This window comes from Populus alba, chromosome 1 (assembly GCF_005239225.2).
Source record: "Populus alba chromosome 1, ASM523922v2, whole genome shotgun sequence".
Taxonomy (NCBI): domain Eukaryota; kingdom Viridiplantae; phylum Streptophyta; class Magnoliopsida; order Malpighiales; family Salicaceae; genus Populus; species Populus alba.
In genome coordinates, this window is record NC_133284.1 from 51392581 (window position 1) to 51409037 (window position 16457).

General features: G+C 31.2%; 1 long non-coding RNA gene across 1 annotated transcript; it reads right to left on the reverse strand.

The window, feature by feature from the left end:
- Nucleotides 1-612: 612 nt before the first annotated feature.
- On the reverse strand, nt 613-1874 carry LOC118042472 (uncharacterized). Its single transcript, XR_012169010.1, has 2 exons — nt 1603-1874; nt 613-1459 (listed from the first exon to the last, which is right to left on the reverse strand). It is a non-coding gene; the product is annotated as an uncharacterized lncRNA (long non-coding RNA).
- Between the last annotated feature and the right edge of the window lie 14583 nt (nt 1875-16457).

Here is a 16457-nt window from a genome sequence, read left to right on the forward strand (position 1 = left end):
GGATCAAAAATTAATCATTTAAAAATTATGAGGATCAAAGTAAATATTTTGCACCACCTATGATTACCTATCATCCTTGATCAATTTGGCCCTTTCTTAGCAAATTATAAGGAATTGGATACTAATTTGACCACAAAAAAGATCAATTGAGGAGAAAAAAAAAATTTGATGACTACAAATAAAATAAAAAAACATGTGGATTCATGTAGAAACCATCGATGCCTTTTAGTTTTTTTTCTAATTATATTTGTAGTTACTATAAATCCAAAATAAAAAGAATTCTATTTTGGGCTGTTCCAAGACCCCAAGAAATTGCCATTGTCCCCTGACTCCCTGGTCTGGTAGTTCCAAACTCCTGCAAACAAAGTGGTTCAGCCATTTATGGGCACCACCAGCATCAGCAAGAGCCCAAGAGATCTAACTTGGAAGCTCATATTCAGCCCACTAGACCCAGAATCCCACTTCTCTTTTCAAATCACATATTTTCAGTAAGATTTCTGGTTGCTTGATTCTACAATATTCAACCAAACTGCCAGTATGTCAACATGTTTGGCAAAGATGTTTGGCAACATGTCAACAAGATTTCAGATTTTTCATACGTGAGTAATCATGTTTGGCAAAGACTTGTTTAATATTTTTCTTGAGAATCTACACTGTAATAATCAGTGGAAAATGGCAACATACATACATATATATATATATACATACATACATATATATATATATATATGGACAGAATATGCTAATCTTTTCTGAGACTAAAAACTTAATTATAACATTAGAGAGAGATTTCAAGCACACTGTATTAATGATTCACACTAAATATCAACTAAACTATCTTTCTTGCAAGTAGCAGTCCTGCTGCTAGAGAGACTCCAAGAATCTGAAAAGTCAACAGAAGATGCTGATGATGAGAACCCATTTCCACATTTGGCTACAGCTCTCACATTCTCAATTAACTCTTCAGTGCTAGCCTCTTGGGACAAAATCTCTACTAGCTGCTCTGGACTAATCACAAGCTTCACTTTCCAAAACCCATCATTACTTTTGTTGTAATTATTTTTGCTGCTGTACCTAGAGAAAACTTCAGTGTATGACCTCTTTAACATGCCCTGATAATCTAAGGACATCCTGTAAGGTGCAACAATATTTGATGTAGCAGCAGCAGCAGCTGGTGTACTTTTTGATCTAACATGACCTTCTCTCACTATTTGGCCACCAATTTTTGAGTTGTTGAGTGGGAGTAAATAGTAAGACTGACCTCCATGAAGCTCTTCTTGTAGAGAAAGTGGTCTCCAAAAAAGATCATGGCTTGGAAAAATAGCATGGCCTGGAAACTCGTTGGTGATGGTTCCTGTTGTTATTGGTGTGGTAAACTCTAAGATTCCACCATTAGATGTTATCACCTTAATCACTCCTTCTGCCACTCCTAGGCCTCCAAATATACAATTTCCCATGCCTAAAAAAACAAGAAGAAGAACAAATAGCTTTTCGAAATGGATTTAGTTTCAAGGTGAGTGAAACTTCTATGGTTTAACGAAAAAAAAAGGAAAAAAAATTATTCTATTTGAACAAGAAAAGATAGTTGACAGAAAACATGACCCTTCTCTTATAGCTCTAGCTTGGTGGTGGGAATTGAAGCCTGAAGGAGGGAAAGTGTGAAGAAAAAGAGAAAGACAACCGTCGGTAGGATTATTCTTTGGGAGTTCCCCAGTCAATCCCACTAAAGAAACAAAAAGAACAGATTGAAAAAAAAGGAGAAAATGTGACCACCATCACCGGCATTACTATTAGAAATTTATTGACGTGTAATTTACAGTTCAACCAAACGTTCATACACGGAAAGAAATGATTTTTATTAAGTTTTTGGTATGATGGATTGCATGCCATGTTCACATTACTAGCAATGTGACAATTTCCTTTTGATCCAAGAGGGGGGGCCCTTGTAGCCGGAGAGAATATATAATAGTAATCGCATTAAAGATTTCAGTCAACATTCATAAAGGGTCAATGGAGGAAAGCCAAGGGAACTACATCTTTTGTACTTTCTCTTTATCAAAACTTGGTCCCATAAGAGAGATTTTTTTCACCAAAGTGAAGGGATGCATCACCTTCAACAAGGGACATCCATCATCGCCTGAGATGTATCGATCCCAGGCCAGATTCAAGGGACAGTTCAGTGATCTTCAAGAAAAACAAGGAATTCTTTTTGTACATATAGGCACGCACACACTCTCACACAAACAGTGAGGTGGGGGGTCCTTTTGGAATAGCGAGCAAAGCACTTTCAGCCACTTTCCCCAGGACATTAGGATGGTGTCTTCAAATTCTATTTTCTGTTCAATTTAGTGGAATTTAGTGTATTCACATAAGACCAAAAAGAGATTCGAATTGAAGGAAAATATAAGTGTCTGGTAAAAAAAATAAAAAGAAACAAAGACATATAAGTGGAACACTACTGAAATCCAGGAAAGTCGAAACTCGAAAGAGCTTCACTCTTCCATTAATTATTTTAGAAATTCTCGAGTTTGTAATTGAAGAATTCTTAAATATTTTCTTCTGGGATTTAGCTAAGTAGTATCGGGAACACTTGTTATTAAATGATTAATATGGTAAATTAGCATTCAACATAAGGTTAGGATTTTAAATTTCAATAATTGTTTGTTCACTCATGAGTCAGTCGAAATAAGAGAACATTAAATATACATTTTTCAATATATTTAATACATAATTTGAGTTTAAGAAGCATAATTAATAATCCTTAACAAGTGTTCTTCCCTAAGTTTCTTGATATCTAAAATCCTTATAAAGGATAATTTTAGGCACAAAATATGTGATAAAATCATGGATGTCCTTAGAACATATAACAGTAATTTAATTAAATCACATTAACAAAATTCCGGGAAAAAAAAAGTAATTATTGACTTTAGTTTAATCATATAATTTAGTAGCTTTTCTTTTTTAAAATTACACAAGAAATCATTTGAAACCTCTCATTTTATTTTTTTTCTTCTTTTGTTTGATTTTGAATGCCATCTAAGAATGTACAGGAAGACCATTCACACAGATGGTTTTAACTTAACGAATTGATAGAGACTGTACAGCACTAACTAGGACGTGATTGAAGCATAAAAGATACTGAAAATCTTTCAACTTTTTGGACAGAGAAGGTTCACTCCTGCGGCCCTCTCTTTCAATTAAAGACAAAGAAGTCCCTCTGGCCTGTGATTGAGGTAGAAAAAGATTTTGTTTGGTATTCTTGGAGTAGTTAAGTTATTTTTTAAAGTTTAAAAAATATATTGAAGTAATATTTTTATTATTTTTTTAATTTATTTTTTATTTTTAATATATTAAAATAATCTAAAAACACTAAAAAAAAATTATTTAAAAAAAAAAATAATAATTTTTTTGAAAAATATTTTGAATATCGAAGTACCAACAAAAAAAAAAAAAGAGTATTGTAGGGTTTATCACACATAATCACCTTTTGAGCTGGGAAATCAGTCACATATTTCCATGTCAAGCAACTAATAATCTACAGTTCTATCTTACTAATGTGATACGAACAAGGAAATATAAATGTCAACTTGCTCAACTTTGTGTCTCTCTTGACTAATTAATTTTGTTTGAAATTCAGTTTAATTCCCATCATTTTCTTCAGCTGAAAAGAAAATTGACTTCACTTTCCATTCTTTCCCACCATACCTTTAAACAGGAATCAATTTCTTTTATTAATTTCCTCCACTCAACAAAACACTACTCACTTTCTTCAAGGATGGTTTCAAGCCCTGGCTGCCACCTTGATGAAGAGTTGACTCCACACAGAGCAACACTTCGCATGCCCAATAAGCACATCTCTTCTACTGCTATCTTCTTCTTGGATAGCAATTCTTGAAGCTCTTGCTTTGTTAGAATCATTTTAACTCTCTTTGAACCACTTGTGTTATCCATTGTAGGAGAATGATCGCCAGCAACTCTAAAAGGCCCGCCCAAGTTCCATATGGGAAAAAAATGATGATCATTATTTCCATAGCCCTTGATGAATATAGACCTCGTATAATCCAAAATCTCTCCATTAGTCTTCATGACCCTTAAGACATCTTCATGCCTGGTTGTGGTTGATTGAGAGCAAGACTTTCTCTTGGTGAGTTGGTGCAAAGCAAAGCAATTGCCCATTGTTGTTCAAAGAGGTGGTGTAATGGAGAGGACAGAGATAAAACTTTGTGTGATGGGGAAGAGAGCGAGAAGTTTTAAGGGGAGATGTGAAATATTGTTACGTCAAACGTTTTGTAGATGAAAAGGTTGTTCATTTGTTAAGGATTTGTAAGTGGGCATGTTACTTTCTGTTATGAAAGGGTGTTAATTTGGATAGAAAAACTGGAAACTAGTAGCGTAATGGAAGTATGGGGTTAAAGAAAATCGTTATATGAAATGTGTATAATACTATTGTTTAAATGCCTTAGAAAGCTGCAGAAGACCAGGAAGTTGTGCTGCTGCATGTTGATTATATTTCGTCAATAAAGATCTCTGCTGAAGCCCAAGATTTTAGGAATAAATCACTAATCATATCTGATCAGTAGTTATGCAATATTTTTGAATTTTGAATTGTTTTTGTTTCCATGTAAAACTCTAACTCTATTTAAAGAGTATTCGGAGATCAATAAAAGTAATCTTCTTTTACAAATTCTGTTTTGCTGTAGCTTTACACTAATAAGTGTTCTGCAACTAAAGAATATAACCAACAAATTGGTATCAGAGCAATAGATTTTTCTTGAGGGACTTGTGAGTTGAGAGAAACAAAAACACAAAACCAAATCAAACCACAAACACAACCAAAAAACACAAAATGGATTCTGAAACAATCATCTCACATGGTTCACCACCAATCTTCAATGGTGAAAACTATGAAACATGGGCCATCAGAATGACAGTGCATCTGGAGGCTCTAGATCTCTGGGAAGCTGTGGAAGAAAACTATGTTGTTCCTGACTTGCCTGGAAATCCAACAATAGCCCAGCTAAAGATTTACAAGGAGAAGAAGACAAGAAAATCCAAGGCCAAAGCTTGTTTATATGCTGCAGTATCGAATACAGTATTCACAAGAATCATGAATGTGGATTCTGCAAAAGGTATTTAGGATTATCTTAAAAAGGAATATCAAGGCAATGAAAAAACAAAAAATATGCAAGTTCTTAATTTAATTAGAGAATTTGAAATGCAGAAGATGAAGGAAATCGAAAACATTAAAGATTATGCTGACAAATTGCTAAGCATAATAAACAAAGTAAGATTGCTTGGAAAAGAATTTTTTGATGATAGAATTGTGCAGAAAATACTGGTTACTATGCCAGAAAAATATGAGTCTAAGATCTCTTCATTAGAAGAGTCAAAAGACTTAACCAACATCTCTCTTGGAGAATTGACAAATACACTGCAAGCACAAGAACAGAGAAGATCAATGAGACTTGAAGAATCAATGCAGGGAGCTTTTCAAGCAAGAACTCAATATCAAGGAGGAGGCAAAGACAAGAGATTCATCAAGAAGAAAAAGGTTCAAACGTACAGAAACAAGGTGGAAACATTTCCACCATGTACCTACTGTAAAAAGACAAATCATCAGCCGATCAAATGCTGGTGGAGACGAGATATCAAATGTAGAAAGTGTGGACAGACTGGACATGTTGAAAGAATCTGCAGGACACAACATCTTGAAGAAAAGGTGAATCCTGTTGCACAACAACCTAAAGAGGAGCAATTGTTTGTTGCATCATGCTTTTCAACAGGAAATAGTTCGAATGATTCCTGGTTGATTGATAGTGGATGCACAAACCACATGACAAACAATTAGGATTTGTTCAAAGAACTTGACAGAACAACTATTTCCAAAGTTAAAATTGGAAATGAAGATTATATTGATGTCAAAGGCAAACGAACTGTTGTCTTAAATAGTCTATCAGGTTTGAAGTATATTTTAGATGTTTTATACGTGCCTGACATTGATCAAAACTTGCTTAATGTTGGACAGCTTATGGAAAAAGGGTTCAAAGTAATGTTTGAAGATCAATGGTGTTTGATCAAAGACAACTTGGGCAACAATGTGTTCAGGGTAAAAATGAAATCAAAAGGTTTTACTTTAAACCTTATAGAGAAGGAGCAGAGTGTGTTTTTTACAAAAATATGCAGTGATGAACTATGGCATAAAAGGGTTGGACACTTTCATCATGCAGGGCCTATGTACATGCAAACACATACTCTTGTAAAAGGAGTACCACAACTGGAGAACAGATCAACAAACTGTGCAGCATGTCAATATGGAAAGTAGGTCAAAAAACCTTTCCCTCGTACAACCTGGAGAGCAACATGAAAACTTCAGCTGATACATACAGACGTTGGAGGTCCTCTAAGTACAGCTTCACTGAATGGCAGCAAATATTATATCATCTTCATTGATGACTATTCCAGGTTCTGTTGGATTTACTTTCTTAAATTTAAATCAAAAATTGCTAATGTGTTCTGGAAATATAAAACATTGGTAGAAAATCAAAGTGGGTGCAGGATTCAAACATTAAGATCAGAGAATGGAAAGGAGTATACCTGTGGGAGGTTCCAACAATTCTGTGATGAATCCAGAATTGAACATCAACTTACTGCACCTTACACACCTCAACAGAATGGTGTGAGTGAAAGAAAAAACAGGAGTATCATGGAAATGGCTAGATGTATGCTGCACAAAAAAGAGTTGCCAAAGAAATTATGGGCTGAAGCTGCAAATACCTCAGTGTATCTACTGAACAGAATGCCAACCAGAGCTTTGCAGAAAAAAAAAAACTCCTTTTGAAGCTTGGTTTGGATACAAACCAGACCTGCAACATTTGAAAATTTTTTATTGTATTTGTTTCAGTCATATACCACAGGTGAAAAGAGATAAGTTGGATAAGAAATCAGAACCAGGAGTATTCATTGGATACAGCAGTCCATCAAAAGCTTACAGAATTTTTCAACCTCAAAATGGAAAAATTCTAGTAAGTAGAGACGTCAACTTTATGGAAGATAAGCAATGGAAGTGGGAGCAACAAGAAGAAAAGTTGGAATCATTAACAGAGAAGCAAGAATCTCCAATCTTAGAGATTCTTGATGACAACATTGACGATGAACCAGTAAGAGGTACAAGATCTTTAGCTGAAATTTATGAAAGTAGCAATATTGCTATTTATGAACCTGCAGAATTTGAAAAAGCAGTAAAGAAGAATGAATGGAATGATGCAATGCAAGAGAAACTTAGAATGATTGAAAAGAATGATACTTGGGTGCTGATGGACAAGCCTTTACACAAGAAGGCCATAGGAGTAAAATGGGTTTATAGAACTAAACAAAATACAGATGGTTCTATAATCAAATACAAAGCCAGATTAGTTGTGAAGGGTTATGCTCAAGTGTTCGGTGTGGATTTTTCAGAAACATTTGCACCAGTAGCACGTTTGGACACAATCAGATTACTACTTGCAGTTGTAGCACAAAAGAATTGGAAAGTTTATCAATTGGATGTAAAATCTGCATTTCTAAATGGACATCTGCAGGAGGAGATTTACATAGAGCAACCAAGAGGATTTGAAGTCAAGGGACAAGAGGAGAAGGTCTACCTGTTAAAAAAGGCTTTGTATGGCCTCAAACAAGCTCCTAGAGCATGGTATAGTAGAATTGATGATCATCTACATAAACTTGGCTTTGTTAAAAGTTTAAGTGAGGCAACTTTGTATGTAAAAGGAGTTGATGCAAACTTAATTATTGTATCTGTTTATGTTGATGACTTACTTGTAACAAGGAGTAATAAGACACAAATTGAAGAATTCAAGGCAGAGATGCTTGATGTATTTGAGATGACAGATCTTGGGTTGATGTCTTACTTCCTTGGAATGGAGGTGAAACAAAGTGATGAAGGAATCTTTATATGTCAATAGAAATATGCTAAAGAGATACTGAAGAAATTTCGCATGGAAAGTTGCAAGAGCACAAGCACACCAATGAATTTGAAGGAAAAATTCAGCAAGAATGATGGAACAGACAAAGCTGATGAAGGTCAGTACAGAAGTTTAATTGGATGTTTAGTGTATCTTACAGCTACAAGATCAGACATTACATTTGTTGTGAGCTTGCTGTCACATTTTATGCATTGTGCAAGTGAAATGCATCTACAAGCTGCAAAAAGGATACTAAGATACATCAAAGGTACATTAAGCTATGGAATAAAGTACTCTCATCTTCATAAACTTATGTTGCAAGGATACTCTGATAGTGACTGGGCAGGTTCTGTAGACGACATGAAGAGCACTTCAAGTTACTGTTTCAGCTTTGGATCAGGTATGTTTTCTTGGTGTTCAAAGAAGCAAGATAATATAGCTCAAAGCACAGCTGAAGCTGAATATGCAGCAGCTACTGCTGCTGTCAATCAAGCTATTTGGATAAGGAAAATTCTTGATGATCTACATATGAATCAACTGGAACCAACAAAGATTTATGTTGACAATCAAGCTACAATTTCTATTGCAAACAATCCAGTGTTTCATGGTAGAACTAAGCATTTTAAAATTAAGTTATATTTTCTAAGAGAAGCGCAGAAGGAAGAAGAAGTTATTCTGCTATATTGCATAACTAATGATCAGATTGTAGATGTTCTAACAAAAGCCCTTCCAAAAGCAAGTTTTGAAGATTTACGAAGAAAGCTTGGTATCTGTTGCTATTAAAACAAAGAGGAGTATTGTTTAAATGCCTTAGAAAGCTGCAGAGACCAGGAAGCAGTCCTGCTGCATGTTAATTATATTTCGTCAATAAAGATCTCTGTTGAAGACCAATATTTTAGGAATAAATCACTGATCATATCTAATTAGTAGTTATGCAATATTTTTGAATTTTGAATTGTTTTTGTTTTCATGTAAAACTCTAACTCTATTTAAAGAATATTTGGAGGTCAATAAAAGTAATCTTCTTCTACAAATTCTGTTTTGCTGTAGCTGTACACTAATAAGTGTTGTGCAACTAAAGAATATAACCAACAAATACAAAAAGGGAGAGAATTTTGTCACCAAGCTTGCAATGCAAGCGATGGTTAAAGGACGTGTGTTTTTTGGTTTATAAAAAATATTTTCAACATACAAAAACAAATATATTCTTAATCGTGATCATGCCTAATATATATATGTGTGTGTGTGTGTGTGTGTGAGAGAGAGAGAGAGAGAGAGAGAAGATTTTAGATTGTACAAAAAGGAGAAGTGGTAATCACTAGCGAGTTGAGAAAGCATGTTTTGCCTACGCTCATAAAGCTAATAAGCATTCAGAATAGAGTATTTTCGTTATTTTCAATTTCATCTCTTTAATTTTGAGAATATATTTTTAAAAATGAAAAAGAAATCAGTAAAAATGATTGTACAGATTATGAGCATATAATACTTTATAGAGGAAATGATTTTACGGCTTGCTCATGAGATTTGTTGTTGACGAACTCACATAAAAACTCCAATGAATTTGTTAGTTTTTCATTTGATCCATGCATGTTAAGCTTAATTGTGTGAGAGAGATTTCTATAGCATTATGCTAAATTTAAAAAGTTGAGGATCCGTTTATCTCTGGGGTCTAATTGTAGTTGGAATTATAATTTCAAAGAAAATACATTGTTTTAAAACACTAACATATTATATAGATAATTGGATGTTCAGTAGGTTTTTTGTTTTTGTGTTTAAAAAATAATTTTGAAAATTCTTGAATTTTTTTTGTTTTAAATTAATTTATTTATGATTTTAGATCATTTTAATATGTTGATATTAAAAATAAATTTTAAAAAATAAAAAATTTATATTATTTAAATGCATTTTCAAGTGAAAATTACTTTGAAAAACAACTCTTATCCTAATCTAAAACATATTTTAATAAGAAAACAATAAAAAACTTGAACTTGTACATTTTGAGATGAACATATGCTCTTCTTATATCATTAAGTATAACTCTAAAAGGCGGGATTTTCTCGACTATGCAAGACTCCACTGTTTATTCTCTCACATATTATTATGGATGAGCTGTGCAAATTTATTTATTTTTTTAATTTGATCCTCAAACTTTTTTTAGCAATTTAGTCCTAATTAAAAACCAATTGATTTTGACTTTTTATATAAAAAAAAAAATAGAATCAAAAGAAAAGGAAACGAAATGAAAAGGGGGCCAAACATGGGTGGCATGCTATAAGTTTAGTTTCACAAAACATGCATTTTGGTCTTCAAACTTTAAAAGTCACACAAATTATACAATTTTAGTACCTCGTTTTTTTTCAATTTAATTTTGGTACAAAAGTTAATAATTTTTTAGTCCCTGGTTGAGAGAGTAAAGAAAGGGGTTGTTGGATTCCGATGCTAGAGAGAGAAAAGTATTGTTGACACCAATTTAAGTCATCAAAATAGATAATATTTGTATCAAATAGTTTCATTTTATGAGGGGATCTCATATTAGGTGTTTTTTACCTTTAAAATTTCGTGAAAAAGCATATTTAAGCTCAAGTTGATTTTGAATTTTGGAATGGTTTTATGAGTTTTTTTAGGCCATAAATAGATTTAATGTGATTCCTATAGTTTTTTTCTAGGTGTTTTTGGTCAAAACAAATTGAAAATGAATATTTTGATGAAAATAATTTAGGGTGGATGACATGTTTGCCCCAATTGCAAACAAAAAACAATTAAAGGTCCAATCACATAGACCTAGACAAAATGGGCTACGGCAGGTTAGCCTAACTTACCTAGCCCAACAACAAGGCAAATTAATATTTAAATTAGTACTCCTTCTTTATTTTATTTTGTTTGGAGAGTCTATTTTAAAGGATGATTATTTTTTTAGTTATGCATTTAAATTTGAAGAGTTTTTATGATTTAGTTATAATTTATTTATATTTTGTATGGATGAAATTTATTTTTGAAAATAAAAAAAAAATAAAATAATATTTCTAATATGTGCAGTATTGCATGATTTTTTTCTCTTTTATTTTATTAGATCAATTTAATTTGCATCTCTATTTCTATTATCATTTTCTTAAATAAAAAATTATTTTAATAAACAAATTTAGCTAACACAACTAAGTAAATATATTATCTATCAAAATTAAATATATTGATCTATACTTACGTCTTTGATTTTTTAAGTTTTATTTTCAAGTATTATTAATGATGTTTTATTTATTTATTCGCATACATAGTTCTTGATTTATTTAATTATATATATTCATCAAAAAATTTATTTATATTCATAAAAAAATTATTTAAAATTAAATTTTTTTAAATTATATAAATATATATAAAAAAAATTGTATACATAATTTTTCTTAGAAAATAAAAATATATAATCCTTCTAGGTAAGATAGTCAAGTCTATGCTAACACATGAGAGCTGGCACCTTAAAATCCAAATTTTGTAATATATATTAAGATTTTGACGTTTTCAATCCCATCCAAAATGGGTCAGGAGATGATCACAGACGAATTCTATTTCATTTTGGTGGGAGTTGGGTCATTTAAATTTCACGTGGAACAATTGGATAAGTTTTTGCAGGTGATAATCAAATTTGTCTTTTTGTCTATCTTAAAATATTTAAAACAGTAGTATTACTGTCTAATTTTCAACTTTATTTTTAAATATTTTGGAGAAAAAACTAAAATATAACAAAAACCTAGAAAAATCTTTTCTTGATATATTTGTGTTATTTTCAGCGTTGTTTCAAATAATTTAAAATTTAAATAATTTTTTAATGTGTTTAGCTCTTAACGATTTATTTTTAAAATTTATTAATTTTTTTTATTGAATTGATATTGATATTACTTTTTAAATATTTAAAATATAAATGTTGGATGAAAGCAATGGAGAAAGAAGATAAGATTTCATGAATCACAAGACCTGAATGAATATTTTTCAACATTATCCGCAAGGTGGATAAGGTAATCACAAGATTTTTATTTTTGTAAATATGAGATTCATACTATTAGGAACCTCCTGACACCTCTCACGTGAAACAATTGGATAAGTTTTTTTAGGTAATAAATAAAGTTGTCTTCTTGCCTATATTATAAATTTATAAAACAGTTTTTTTTTATAAGGTTCAAACATCAAAATATAAAATAATTACTAATATCAAAATATAAATTTATAAAATATTTCCTTTTTTACTGTTTATTGCCAATGGCCCAAAAATAATTCAATGATTAACAATATGATGATATAATTTATTTATTTATTTTATTAATATGGATGTTCGGGTTAGTTTGTATGTATTTCGACTAATTTCACGATCCCTGAAATTAACAATTATGTAAGTTTTTAGTGGTTCTAAAATTTATAAGACTGAAATTAATAGTTTTAAAAAAAATAAATTTAAGATATGGTGTTTTAGAAAAAAATAATGACATAATTTATTTATTTTTTGGATTCACATTATTGATGTCATGGTACCAGATCAGTTGGTCTGTAAATTTTGGATTTCTGATCCAGCATCCCCTGGATTTTTCCAGTAATTTTATAGTATTCAGTAATATTAGTTATATTATTATATTAGTTATATTTATAATTTTTTTCAAAATAAATAATAAAATATTAACTTCACGAGCATTTTCTGATTTTTTTTTAATAAATAAAAAGACAATATACCAGTACAAGTAAATATGTTCTTACGTACAGGATTCAAAAAAAAAAATATATATATTGGTGATGAAAGCTGTTGTGTCCACTAAACAATTTCCATTTTAGGTATCCCTCTTCATAAATGCAGACCCCAGCCATTAATTTCTTGTTGTCCCATCTCCATTATTGGTGGACCATGAACATTCAAGAACTTTGCTGACCACTGAGTCGGTGAAATTAATGAGGCTGAAAATCGGAGGGACAGCCTAGACATTTAAGATTGTAGTAGTAATTTTATTTTAAAATATATTAAAATAATATTTTTTTATTTTAAAAAAATTATTTTTAATATAAACTTATTAAAATAATTCAAAATCATTAAAAAATTATTTTTAAAAAATTTTAAAAATCTTTAAAAACATTTTTTAAATACAAAAACAAACACGTTATAAATTATTTAGACTCAACAATGAAAATCAAAAAACTTGCTCCTGTCACACAGTTCCAAAGCCAGCCCTTTTTCATGTTCCTTTATATAAAAAATTTACAAATTTCTTTAAATTTTTATTATCAAGGAAAAGTCTAATGGGCCTTCAACTAAAGATTGATTTATGTCATTTATCCAATATGTCATATATGGAATATTCTAAAGTTAAACTAAAGATTTATTTTATAAAATATAATTTTAGTTTATGGTTAAAAGAAAATTAAAAAGACAAGGACCAAAATTAACATCAATTAAAAACATAAATGTTTTTCATTTTAATTATTAACATGCATGAAAAACTTCAATTTACACCACCAGAAAATCAGAGAAAACCAATGGAATTACCGACGAAATATTTTCATCAATAATTTTTACAGACGAAAATAATTCCATCTCTAATTCTGTCGGTATATACCAACAGAAAATATTCATCGGCGATATGGTCGGTATATACCGACGGATTAAGTATGTCGGTATATACCGACCGTATCACCGATGGATTATTTAGTTTTTTTGGAAAATTATAACTGTGTGATGATGTGGATTTTTTTTCAGATGATTTTACCAATGGAATGACTGAGGGATTCAAACACGGGATCTCCATAAAGTGACGTGGCACAATCACTAGCGAACTCACCAGCTAGTATATCGACGAAACGTATCCGTCGATGATTTTATTGGTAAAAGTCAATATATACCCACTCTGTCGACACTCTATTTCTCCTTCTTCTTTCTCATCCCACCTCTCCCCTCCCAAACTGCAGCTAACCACTCATCCCAACTCTCCCCCTCTTCTCAACACAAGCACTCAAGTTTCTTATACTTTTGTACATGGTCACAACATATGTTCTTGTGGATTTTATCATTTTTTGTAAATAAATCTATCCTTTTTAGTTTTAACATTTAAATGTGAATTTTATTATTTTTTTAGTATATGTTTTTTATTATTTTTTTAGTATATGTTTTTTGTTAATGTATGTACTTGTTTGATTGTTATTTGTCAAAGAAACTTGTAGTATGAATGTATAATTTTGTAGTTGTTATAGTTTGTTTTAGATTTTGTCAAATTATATTTGTTTGTAAATTGTTGAAACTTTGTTTGAATTACACCAAATTAGATGTGTTGTGATGAAATAAATAATAGCTTGTTTAACGAGTCCGTTTTAATTTTTATTAATTTTATTGCCAAGTTGTGATTTCCGTAAATTTATATATGTATAAATTTGTATGGACGTTGATAGTTGATAATTGGAGGACCCGTCCAGTATAGATACATGTATCCATTCAAAATGTTAGATATTAAAGTTGTTGTGTAATTCATAATTAAACATTTTTTTTCATTTTTTTAATTGATAATTTTTTATTAATTCTATATATGCAGGTACTTGTTCAATCTTAAAAAAAAAAAAAAAAAAAAAAAAAAAAAAAAGGTAAGAACAAGGTGCATGTTAAGGCGTCAATATGTGAGGCCTATATTGTTGAGGAGATCTCAACATTTATCTCATACTATTTCTAACCTCATTTGAGAAAAATGATCAATCGTGTTCCACGGCATGATGATGGTGGTGAAGAGCCTTCAAATGAAAACTTGTTAATATTCTCCAATCCTGGATGACCCACACCTAAAAATGCCTTGAGGGGGAGATATCTGTTTGAAATAGAGTTCAGACAAGCACACAATTATGTTCTATTTCACTGTGATTAGCTGAGACATTATATTAAGTAAGTAGATGTTTGACTTAAACTTTGTCAAAAGTGTACTATTTATATATTGTGATACCATAAACTCATATAATTTGGAACAACTTTGCAGGCAACATCGACGATACTTACTGTCCAACAACTCACAGCTGACCGAATCCCAAATCTTTCAATTACAAGATGAACAATTTGCCACGTAGTTTAAAGCACATGTAAGTCCTATCACAAACTCATTATCTCTTGCAATGTAATTAACTGTACGTCAATATTACATAATATTTGTTTATTTATTATTGTTGTATTTGATATACAAGGTTTATAAAATGGGAGGTAGTGCTGCTATTTCACTGTTTTTACTAAGCCCGGGCCCTGAAATAAAAGTCAAATGTTATAACAGGTATTTTATCAATGGATATGTCTTTTATACTGAAGAATATGGGCATGGAAGAAAGATATACAACTTCTAGTGAATTTGAAGTTGACTACTACAGTAGATTGGAAAAGGTCATCGAACTACAATATCATAGCGAGCAGAATAGAGTGTTTTTATTCAAATACTATTGGTATGACACAACTAACAGAGGAATCTGAGTAAATCTTCACTATGGTCTCGCTGAAATCAACTCAAAAGCTAGACACCGCAATATAAACAATGTCTTTGTTTTCGCAAAGCAATGCCAACAAGTTTATTACATATACACCCCTTCCTTTAGAAAAGACCGATTAAGAGTTGATTGATTATCCATTTTAAAAACCAAACCCAGTGGTCGTGTCGAGGTTGTTCAGGATGAGAACAAAGACACAAGTGTTGTCATAACCTAATTTTTGACCCTTTTATTTTAATTATTTTATTTACTGAAAAAATGCTGAAAAAATGATGAAAAACAAGTAAAAATAAAATAAATGAAGAATTAATTAAAATTTGGGTTAAGAGCAACATAATTGGAAGTCTTTGGGGTTTAATTAAACTTTGTAATTAATCTAATTAATCCAATCAAGGGTTTAATTGGAGAATTGATAAGTTTGCAGACTTAATTAAGCTTGGAATTGATTTAATTCATCCAATCAAGGATTTAATTGGAGAATTAATAAGTTTTGAGACTTAATTAAGCTTGGAATTAATTCAATTAATCCAATTAAGGGTTTAATTGGAGAATTGATAAGTTTTGAGACTTAATTAAGCTTGGAATTGATTTAATTAATCCAATTAAGGGTTTAATTGGAGAATTGATAAGTTTTGAGACTTAATTGGACTTTGGATTTAATTAAATTAATGAAATCAGGGACTTAATTGAAGAATATCAAAGTTTAGAGGTTAATTGGGGGCATAATTACAACAGATTAAAGTCCAGGGATTAACTTGAAAATGGCGCAGAAATGTAAGGATCCAATTATATTTTAACCAGGGGTTTGATTGCAAAATTAGAAGTATCACAAGGACCAAATTCACAGCCAGCAAAATGGGGTCGTTTTGCAACAACTGTTCACCGTCTCTGCAACGGCTCTCTGCTATTAAAGGCAGAGGCGTTTCGTCCGTTGGCGCGGACGTTTTCTCCATTGAAAGTGTCATAACCCAATTTTTGACCATTTTTATTTTAATTATTATTATTATTTTATTTACTAAA